We start from the raw sequence: 10,428 nt of genomic DNA on the forward strand, positions 1-10,428 counted from the left end.
ATTATACCAACAGCTCTTCGACACTCATGCAGTGTCGCCTTATCCTATGAATCCAATAAATCCCCCTTACCCGAAATGGTATGACGAGAGCGCTCACTGCGAATACCATGGCGGTGTGCAGGGGCATTCGATTGAAAGTTGTCTCGCATTCAAGAGACTTGTGCAAAGAATGAGAAACAAGAATTGGATCACTTTCAACTCCGGAGCACCAAACGTCGCCCAGAATCCCTTGCCCAATCATCAGAGACAGGAATCAATGCCATTATTACTGAAGGGGGAAGGAGAATTAAATCAAGTGTTTCGGAAATTAAATCTCCTTTGGCTTGGGTATGAAGCCAAATGGTAAAGGCAGGATTTCTTGCACCATATCTAGATACGACAGAAAATGAAGATGGTAACCATTGTTGTTACCACAACAAAGAAGGGCATAAAGTGCAAGATTGCCCAGAGTTCAGATTGTTAGTCCAGCTCATGATGGATCGAAAGGAGATGGAGTTTTACGAAGAAATTCAAGATTCTTTGGAAGCAGATGTTTGTGCCACCGGAGAATCATCAGATAGAAAATTTGGTAGGGGTAGTCCTTTGATAATTACCCCTAAGGCAAGCATGACAGTGACAACACCAGCCAAGGTGGTAATCTCCGCACCGCGGCCTTTTCAATATAAGGACAATCGGCAAGTGCCATGGAAGTACGAGTGTCAGGTGAGTACTTCCAGAGGAGGTAATAGTAAAGTGGGGCAAAGACCACTGGAACCATTCAAAGAAGATGTATTAGTTGTCAACGAACCTATAAAGGAGGAAGAAGCTAAAGAGTTCCTCAAGATCTTGAAGCACAGCGAGTACAACATTGTAGAACAGCTCCACAACTTACCTACACATACTTCAATGCTAGCACTATTTTTAAGCTCGGAAGCACACCGAGAAGCGTTGTTGAATGTCCTTAATCAAACGTTCGTGCCACAAGACATACCAGTCAGCAAGATGGATCGACTGGTGAACAATATTCAAGCTGATAATCTCATCTCGTTTTCAGATGATGAGATTCCATCAGGAGGAAGAGGCCGAACGAAGGCGTTACACATTACTACCTACTGTAAGGGGCACGCTTTACCAAGTGTCTTAATCGATAATGGTTTAGCCCTAAACGTGATGCCTTCGATTACATTGAAGAGGCTACCAATAGATATCTCTCATATGAGAGCTTGTCAGAATGTGGTCCGAGCATTTGATGGGACCAAAAGAGAGGTAATCGGAAAGATCGAGGTACCATTGACCATCGGACCAGCCACCTATGATGTTGAGTTCCTTGTGATGGATATCATGCCATCCTATAGCTGTCTTTTAGGAAGGCCGTGGATTCATCAAGCAGGTGCAGTACCCTCCACGTTGCACTAGAAAGTTAAATTTGTCATTGACGGGGCCTTAGTAATTATCAACGCTGAGGAAGATATCGTGGCAAGCGTGACCACGGAGGCTCCATACATCGAAGTAGACGAGGAAGCAGTAGAATGTTCGTTCCGCTCCTTGGAGTTTGTGAATGCCACATTCGTGGCGGAAGGAAAGAGAATCCCAATACCTCGACTCTCCAAATGCACAAGGATGGAGATCAAGCAAACCCTGGGCCAAGGCGCCAGAACCGGGAAAGGTTTTGGGAAATATTTGCAAGGGATGATCAATCCTGTCCTTCCTATCTCAAAATTAGACCAATTTGGGCTCGGTTTTCAGCCCAGTTATCATGAAAAGAGAAAGGAGATCCAAAAGAACCGGGAGAGAAGATTGGCCAGATTGACTGGAGACGAACTCCAATGGAAGCCTATGACATTCCCGCCGCTCTTCAGAACATTCAAGTCAGGTGGTTATGTGTTTGAGACCACCATATCCGAGTTAGAAACGGCTCTGGAAGATCTGAACGTTAATGTCGTGACCACAGAAGATGTTGACAACGGAGATAGATCCAGGATATGCCTTCTGCCACATGGGTTTGTACCTAGCAGTTGGTCGGTGGAAGAACTACCTGTGGTTTACAGAAATCTTTCAGAGTAATATTCGAACTATCCCTATTTGCCTATACCCGGGGCAATAGGTGATCTTTTGTAAGGGTAAATAAACATTTGGTTTAAGTTTAATAAAATATGCATTTTTCTTTTCCATGGCAAACAAACTTTTCTTTTATTTTTGAATTCATTCTCTATCTCTTTCATTCCAGTACTTCATTTCTAGTTACTCTCAAAAGTTAGTTCTTGACCGTTCCGTGTGGGATATTATCCTCTCACACATGTATATCTTCTTCCTTTCAGGTTCCCAGATAACGATAATGTGGGCACTGATCCAGAAGTGGATTTTGAATCAACCATTTGTCTTGGGGAATTTGATGAATGCGATAATCAAGAGGAGTACAACTTGCCTACCGAATTGTTGAGAATGATAGAAAAAGAAGAAAAGCAAATACTGCCACATGAGGAGGCGATCGAAATCTTAAATTTGGGCACTGAGGAAGATCGAAAGGAGGTTAAAATCGGCACAACTCTTTCGACTGAAGCAAGAAAAAACCTGATAGTCTTACTTCAGGAGTACGGAGATGTGTTCGCTTGGTCGTATCAAGACATGCCGGGACTAGACACTGATATGGTAGTTCACAAACTGCCAATCAAACCAGAATTCAAACCTGTGCAACAAAAACTGAGAAGAATGCGACCAGAAATGCTCCTTAAGATCAAGGAAGAAGTCAAGAAGCAATTCGATGCCGGTTTTCTCCAAGTAGCCAAATACCCGGAGTGGGTGGACAACATAGTGCCTGTGCCGAAGAATGACGGGAAGGTACGTATGTGTGTTGATTACCGGGACCTTAACAAGGCAAGTCCCAAGGACAACTTTCCTCTGCCACACATAGACACTCTGGTGGACAATACAGCCGGGAACGCCTACTTTTCATTCATGGACGGATTTTCGGGGTACAATCAGATCAAGATGCATCCTGAAGATATGGAGAAGACCACTTTCGTCACAATGTGGGGAACTTTCTGTTACAAAGTGATGCCTTTCGGATTAAAGAATGCTGGGGCAACATATCAGAGAGCTATGGTGACCCTGTTCCACGACATGATGCACAAAGAAATCGAGGTTTATGTCGATGACATGATTGTCAAGGCACAGACTGAGAATGAACATGTCGAGAATTTGAGAAAGCTCTTCCAGAGATTGAGAAATTTTCAGTTACGGCTGAATCCTAGCAAGTGCACCTTCGGGGAGACATCCGGGAAGCTATTAGGCTTTGTAGTCAGCAGAAAAGGCATTGAGGTTGATCCTGATAAAGTCAAGGCTATCCAGAGTCTACCTCCACCATAAACGCAAAAGGAGGTCTGAGGTTTTTTAGGAAGATTGAATTACATAGCTCGGTTTATATCTCAGTTAACCGACAAGTGTGATCCAATCTTTCGCCTTCTTCGAAAAAATAGCCCTGGGGCATGGGATGAAAACTGTCAGATTGCATTCGAGAAGGTAAAAGAGTACTTATCTCACACTCCTATCCTGATGTCCCCTATCCCAGGCAAACCTCTGTTCTTGTATCTCTCCATATTCGAGAACTCCATGGGGTGTGTCTTGGGCCAACATGATGAGTCTGGGAAGAAGGAAAGAGCCATCTACTACTTAAGCAAGAAGTTCACCGATTGCGAGGTCCGATATCCTCCTATTGAGAAGGTTTGTTGTGCCCTGGTATGGGCTACAAAAAGACTTCGACAATACATGTTGTATCACACCACTTGGCTGATTTCCAAGTTAGACCCACTAAAATACATGATGGGTGTACCTGCTCTATCCGGAAGGTTAGCCCGATGGCAGATGCTATTGTCCGAATTCGACATCGAATATGTGAGCCAAAAAGCGGTAAAAGGCAGTGCCATATCCAATTTTTTGGCAAGCAGAACTGATGGGAGCTATGAGCCGCTGGACTTTGATTTCCCAGACGAAGACTTAATGGCCATATCTTTAGAAGAAGCAGATACTTCAATAGACAGCTCTTGGAAAATGCATTTCGATGGAGCATCAAATGCATTAGGACATGGCATCGGGGCAATCCTGATCTCTCCGGAAGGGAGTCATTACCCATTTACCAGCAGACTAAACTTTGATTGCACCAATAACATGGCAGAATATGAAGCCTGTGTCTTGGGAATTCGGGCTGCACTGGGACAAAATATAAAGATTTGCGGGTGTATGGAGACTCAGCCTTAGTAATCTATCAGCTCCAAGGAGAATGGGAAACTAAGGATATAAAACTGTTAGAATACCGGAGACTAGTGCTGGATCTACTCGAAGAGTTCGACGAAGTCACCTTCCACTACGTGCCTAGAGAAGAAAATCAGATGGCTGACGCTTTAGCTACATTGGCAGCCGCATTCAGGGTTGGTGGGGAGTATGAAATGATGCCAATCAACATGCAGTCGTATGAGTACCCAGCTCATTGTTACCAAATTGAAGAAGTGAAAGATACTAAGCCTTGGTACTACGACATTCTGCAGTATATCAAGCATCGGAGTTATCCAGAGAAAGCCACCGAAACCGATAAGAGAACCCTTAGAAGGTTGACAGCTGGATACGTCCTTGACGGAGAGGTTTTATACAAGAAAAGCCATAACCAAGTTCTGTTAAGGTGCGTCAATGCTGAAGAGGCAAAAATGATAGTGGAAGAAGTACATGAGGGAGTTTGTGGAGCACATGCAAATGGGCATATGATGTCAAGACAAATAATGAGATGCGGATATTTTTGGTCCTCGCTGGAAAGCGATTGCATCAACTATGCTAGGAGATGTCATAAATGTCAGATTTATGGAGACAAGATAAATGTTCCACCCCATCCGCTTCATGTAATGACGTCACCATGGCCTTTCTCTGCGTGGGGCATGGACGTTATCGGGCAAATCCATCCGAAGGCTTCGAATGGTCACCGTTTCATTCTCGTAGCAATTGACTATTTCACGAAATGGGTAGAGGCTGCGTCATACGCCAGTGTCACTCAATCCACTATTTGCAAGTTTCTGAAGAAAGAAATTATATGTCGGTATGGTCTACCTGAAAGGATTATCACCGATAACGCAACAAACTTTAACAACAAGATGATGAGTGCTGCTTGCGAACAATTCAACATAAAACATCACAATTCCACTGCTTACAGACCAAAGATGAACGGAGCAGTAGAAGCAGCAAACAAAAATATTAAGAAGATAGTGGAGAAAACAACTGAAACTTACAAAGACTGGCATGAGAAGTTGCCTTTTGCTTTGTTCGCTTATCGAACCTCGGTACGAACTTCGACTGGGGCAACTCCATTTTCACTAGCCTATGGAATGGAAGCAGTGCTACCCATTGAAGTCGAGATTCCGTCTCTCAGGGTCTTGTCAGAAGTCAAACTGGATGATGCAGAGTGGGCACAATCCAGATATGATCAGCTTAATCTGATAGATGAAAAAAGACGGAAAGCCATTCATCATGGTCAAATCTATCAAAACGAATGATCCGAGCACATGACAAAAAGGTGCGCCCAAGAATATTCCGCGAGGGAGATCTGGTGCTAAAAAGAATTTCGCCAGTCCAGAAAGATGTCCGAGGAAAATGGACGCCAAATTGGGAAGGACCTTATGTCGTGAAAAAGGCTTTCTCCGGAGGAGCCCTCGTCCTGGCTGAAATGGACGGACCTGAACTGCCACATCCCATCAACTCGGACGCAGTCAAGAAATACTTCGCTTAGGATGAAAACCCGAGAGGGCGTCCTAAGTTGGAAAAAAAACGTTTAGGATGAAAACCCGAGAGGGCGTCCTAAGTTGAAAAAAAAAGAAAAAAAAAAGAAAAAACGTTTAGGGTGAAAACCCGAAAGGGCGCCCTAAATTGAGAAAAGAAAAAAGAAAAAAAAGAGGAAAAAAGAATAAAAGAAGAGAAAATAAGGTGGGTTCAAGATGAAAACCCGCAAAGGGCGTCTTGCAACCAAGGATGAGTCCAAGTTGAAAACCCGGCAAAGGCGATTTGGATATTAATAGTGGAAACATCCCGGCACAGGAATCTTCTACAAACTCAATAAATCGGAGAAATGTCGCACTCTCCCAAACGTTGTCGCATTTTCAAAAATCCTTTGGCAAAGGCTGCATTCAAGGTCACCAAACGACTTTTCAGCTCAGAAGTGCCCACATTATCGAGATCTAAGACGTTCATTTACACATCAATCGTGTATTCGTTTTCTAGAATGTTTGCCATATATTATTTGTTCTTCTCCTCCCTTATGAATAAAGACCATCTTTCCTCCAATTCCTTTCGAGCATCTTGAATTAGATTTAAACCTAATGGTTTATTTATTTTTTATGAAAGATAATCGCATATTACTGTACAAAGATTCATTGAAAAGTACAGGTACCCAGAAGCCGATCAAGGCTCATGCACATACTTGAGATGGTTGAGGAGCATCTCCAAAAAAAATGTGCACATCAGATTCAAACATTTGAAGAATTCAAGATCAGAGATCGGAACTTCAAGCTTTCAAAATCAAGAGTCAACAACGACAGGCCACCGGAAATCAAGATTTCTCTCCAGAGCCCAGAATAACATATGTTGCCCATACATTTTTAGGCATACCTAAGAGCAGGACATCCATACCATCGCATATATGCACATCTTTGCAGGTTTTACCCAGAGCCAATTTCAACTTCACAACGAAGGATATTGGACTCCAGACAACGCAAGTTCAACTTCACGACGAAGGGACCGCTGGTTGTCAACAAAAATCTTTCAATTTCAGAGCCAATTTCAACTTCACAACGAAGGATATTGGACTCCAGACAACGCAAGTTCAACTTCACGACGAAGGGACCGCTGGTTGTCAACAAAAATCTTTCAATTTCAGAGCCAATTTCAACTTCACAACGAAGGATATTGGACTCCAGACAACGCAAGTTCAACTTCACGACGAAGGGACCGCTGGTTGTCCACAAAAATCTCTCAATTTCAGAGCCAATTTCAACTTCACAACGAAGGATATTGGACTCCAGACAACGCAAGTTCAACTTCACGACGAAGGGACCGATGGTTGTCAACAAACATTTCTCAATTTCAGAGCCAATTTCAACTTCACAACGAAGGATATTGGACTCCAGACAACGCAAGTTCAACTTCACGACGAAGGACCGCTGGTTGTCAACAAACATTTCTCAATTTCAGAGCCAATTTCAACTTCACCACGAAGGATATTGGACTCAAGACAGTTCAACTTCACGACGAAGGGACCGCTGACTGTCAACCGACAACTTCTCAATTTTAGAGACAATTTCAACTTCACAATGAATGATATTGGACTCCGGAACAATACTTGGATTTCAACTTCACGACGAAGGACTTCCAATTCTCAGGCTCAAATTCACGACGAAGGAGCTATATACAATACCAACTTCACAAACAGATTGATCTAACTTCGCGACGAAGGAGTCATCTGTAACACCACAACGCCACAGTCTTCAGATCAAGGGTCACCTTCACGACGAAGTACCTTGAACCAGAAGATGATTCAGAGGCCACTTGTCAAAAGCTTTGAGCTCGTCTTCAACTTCGCAACGAAGGATTTCGTGCTCAGAATCTTCCAGTTTTGACTCAACCCCACGACAAGGGAGTCATTTCTTGATCAAATTTCAACTCTGTGACAGAGGATAGTTGATATGGACGAAATTTGTGTCTTTTAATCTTTGCTTTATTTTCATTACACGATAATGAGCAAAGAGGGGCAGCCGAAGACACTGAAATTCGCCCATCATAATACGTACATATATATAATATTATATTATGTTATAAATTATAATTTATTTACATCCTTAAATTTCTGTTACAGGCCCAACAATAAATGCCCAAATCCCAAGGGCCCCAGCCAAGACCCAAACCCGTGCATACTTAGGGTTTCCAAAGAACCCTAGCCTCACACACTCCATCAGCGCCGTTCTCCCCCGTTGAAGACCCAGCGCCGCGCAGCAGTCCCAACTCCCGAGTTTCACGGCCGCACGCCTCCTTTCACGGTCATTTCTCGCATGTTCAACAAGCACAACGACGTGAGATACAAGGATACATCCACAACCAACCAAGCAGTGATTTAGTCCAAATAAAATGCTAGAAAATCGGGACTAAGACTAGTATTCTTAGACTATAAATACATGTAAAGTGAACAGGATTAGAGGGGGAAGATTAGGCACAGTGAAATACTCGAAAGATCCAAACTTTTGTACTGATTTTCGAAGCTAAATAAAAAGGTAAAAATGTTACCTCGTTCGTTTCTTCGTTTCTCTTGCATGTTGTTTCTCTTTGGGTTTTGAGCGTGAAGAGAGCCGATGAACATTAGGAACCGAGATCTCCTTCTATAGATCTACGGCTCCTCGAGGCTCGGTTTTAAAAAGTATTTCGATTTTTTAAAACGTTGAGACATAAGGCTTTAAAAAATGTATTTTTTTTTGGGTTTTTCCGCCGATGAACGACGGTCGTCGCCATTCTACGACGGCGGTGAGGCGGCGCTCGACGGCCGATTTCTGGGTTCTTGAAGAACCACGGTGGCCTGTTCTTGGAACTCAAGAACAAAACCAGAGAAAAGGGAGAAAAGAAGAGAGGGTTCGGCGAGAGAGATGAAAAATGAAGGTTTAATTTTTTTTTAACATTTATATTAACCAGTTAAACTGCGTGATACCCGACCCAATCTACTGATTTTCGTATGTTTACGAAGTAAAGGGTAAACTACCCTTTTGGTCCCCTGCTGTGTTAAAAGGCCCCATTTGCATCCCTAAATTCATTTTAATATTGGCCCGCAATTTCTATTTTATTTGAATTTGGACGCCTAACTCTTTCTTCTTGTTTAATTCGATCATTATTTCTATTTGTATATATTTTTATTTGTTACGTAATTATTTCTATTTATTAATATAATGTATATATATATATTTCATTTAATTTTATATATTTTTACTATTATATTTATTCTCTATTTTTATTGATATTCGTCGTTGTATATATATATTTTTTGCTATTATTATTATATATATTATACTCACATTAATTATATCTATCTACCCCCACCGTCTTTGTTCTTCATTTTCATGCACTGTTGTACTTTGATTAATTAATAGATTAGGTTTGACGAGTTTAACGTTTTTAACTTTATGTTATCATTATTCATTCTTTTTCGTCTTAGCATTTATTCATCATTCTTTCACTATGGTTTTCACCCGTTTCATTTAATATTATATATGTTATCATCTTTCTGCATTTTATTTATTTATTTTTGTCTTTACTTTTTCATTCTTTGATTTTCTTTATTTTATATTACTTTCTTTATTTCGTTCGTTTTTGTATTATTCATTTTCATTTTTCTAACACATTTTTGAATTTTAAAGGGTATTTTTTGACCAATCAGAGGTAAGTAATCTAGATCGCTACTTTTACCTTTTAATTTAAAATTATAATTTTCTTAATTAAAGATGACTGGAAATTACATAGTACCGAAAGGGCAGTTCAAGGGTGCTAACCCTTCCTTGGCTGTAACCGGCTCTCGAATCCGACATATCACTGGTAAGAAGTGGATCAGGTAAGAAATAAGGTATCCGATCAACCCTTTTTATTTTTTAAAATAAATGATCGGTGGCGACTCCAATCCACATTTTTCTAAGTCGAAGCCCAATTCGGGAACCAACCGAAAGACGGTTACGACAAATAGCCATGAAGTTGTCCTTATCGGAGAACATTGTGGTTTTCTATCTAATATTGTGTTAGCTCTCAAGGATGAGAAGATGATCAGGAAGAGGTTTGTTACTTACCTTGCTTACATTCTGGATCCGAAGCAGTTTGATAAGGTATGGATAAAATCATAGTTGTAAGGGAGTTTTCGGATGTTTTTCCAGATAAGTTGCTTGGTGTACTACCTAAGAGAAAAAAGATTGAATTCAGCATCGAGGTATACCTGGCACAACTCTAGTGTTTATGGCGCCATATCGCATGGCACCTAAAGAGCTCAAAGAATTGAAGATTCAATTATAAGAGTTGTTGGATCAGGGTTTTATTCGACCTAGTGTCTCACCCTAGGGAACACCTATTTTGTTTGTTAAAAAGAAAGATGGGACACTTCGGTTGTGTATTGATTATCAGACGTTAAATAAGCTTACAATCAAGAACAAATATCCATTACCTCGCATTGATGATCTTTTTGATCAATTCTGTGGAGCATTGGTATCCTCCAAGATAGATCAAGAAAACTTTCTGGACACGATACGAACATTATGAATTTCTTGTGATGCCTTTTGGATTGACTAATGCTCCCGCCACATTCATGGACATGATGACAGAGTATTCCAACCCTATCTGGATTTGTTTATTGTTAGCTTCATCAATGATATTTTGGTTTATTCTACGTCTGAAACT

General features: G+C 41.3%; 1 pseudogene; it reads left to right on the plus strand.

Annotated features, from left to right (window-relative positions):
• Positions 1 to 2,823: 2,823 nt before the first annotated feature.
• Positions 2,824 to 5,734, plus strand: LOC120168863 (annotated as a pseudogene).
• The last annotated feature ends 4,694 nt before the right edge of the window (positions 5,735 to 10,428 follow it).

The sequence above is a fragment of the Hibiscus syriacus genome, unplaced genomic scaffold (assembly GCF_006381635.1).
Source record: "Hibiscus syriacus cultivar Baekdansim isolate YM2019G1 unplaced genomic scaffold, ASM638163v2 tig00111721_pilon, whole genome shotgun sequence".
NCBI classification, from domain to species: Eukaryota; Viridiplantae; Streptophyta; class Magnoliopsida; order Malvales; family Malvaceae; genus Hibiscus; species Hibiscus syriacus.